Source organism: Nematolebias whitei, chromosome 19, assembly GCF_014905685.2.
Source record: "Nematolebias whitei isolate Nwh7 chromosome 19, NemWhi1, whole genome shotgun sequence".
NCBI classification, from domain to species: Eukaryota; Metazoa; Chordata; class Actinopteri; order Cyprinodontiformes; family Rivulidae; genus Nematolebias; species Nematolebias whitei.
In genome coordinates, this window is record NC_056516.1 from 7,444,051 (window position 1) to 7,445,460 (window position 1,410).

Here is a 1,410-nt window from a genome sequence, read left to right on the forward strand (position 1 = left end):
ACACATAAACACAGAAACCGGCTTTGGTCAAACCTACAGTGAAAATGGACACAACATACAACCAGACAAATGAGAAGCAGTGTTTCATGAAGGTGTGCATGACCTTTGTCTTCCATGCCAGAGCTTTAAACTAAGATCATCTTGAGAAATGTTGCTGTTAGGGTCAAACCTTGAGTAGAACTTCACACGCAGTCTCATATCCCCAGCAGACAGAAGCTGCTAACGACTCTCACTTACCACATCAAATTCTAGATAAGTGTCTGTGAAGTAAGGTGACCAGATTTCTGAAGTTAAATCTGGAGACATTTCCAGCTCGGAGACAAATAATAATAAAACGTTATCAAGACGAAATTAAGAAATGGGGACAGCTACAGTTTCATTTATTTTTACACATTTATTCACATTCATCCATTCATCCATCCATTTTCTTTACCGCTTATTCCATTTTGGGTCACGGGGGTCGCTGGTGCCCATGTCCAGCAATCACTGTGTGAGGGGCGGGGTACACCCTGGACATGTCTCCAGTCCATCACAGGGACACATAGAGACACACGAGACAAACAACCATTCAGTTTCTCTCTCACACCTAGAGACAATTTAGAGTTACCAGTCAGCCTAACATGCATGTTTTTGGACTGTAGGAGGAAACAGGAGTACCCGGAGAAAACCCACGCATGCACGGAGAGAACATGCAAACTCCACCCAGAAAGGCCCCTGGACCGGGGTTTGAACCAGGGACCTGCTCGCTGAGAGGCAGCAGCTCTACCAGTTGCGTCACCGTGCTGCTTATTCACATTCAAACAATAAAAATCAAATGTAGCTGCAGGAATGTATCGCTCAACACACATTTCCTAAGAGTAATTAAACAAATTACTAGTAGCGATGGTGTCAGAAACATTTGAAATGTGGGGGGACATACTGGTGGTGGTGGGAGGGGGGGGAGGTCTGGTGGGTCCTCCCCCAGAAAAGTTTGATGCCATTTCCTGCATTCTGGTGTATTTTAGCAGTTTCCCTCCACGAGTAAACACCTGATTCAATAAGTATTTTAGAGAGCTCGGTGGTTTGAGTATTCTCCATTAATCAAGTGGAATGGATTCATTCATGAAGAAACAAAAACAGCGCTGGGTGAACTAATGTGGGTCTGCGAGGCCTCCTCTGTCTGGAGAGCCGTCAGCCGAGGTACCATGGAGGTCTGGAGAGAAAATGAGCAGAAAAGGTTACGAACAGATAAAAGTAAAACACAAAGTTTGTTTTCTCAGTCATCCAGGTATATAACAACAAAAAAGGTTGAATCATGTCATCTGGACTTCGTTTTTTTGTTAAAAAGAAACGTTTCGCCCCTCATCCAAGAGGCTTCGTCAGTCTGAGGCATATATACCTGGATGACTGAGAAAACAAACTTTGTGTTTT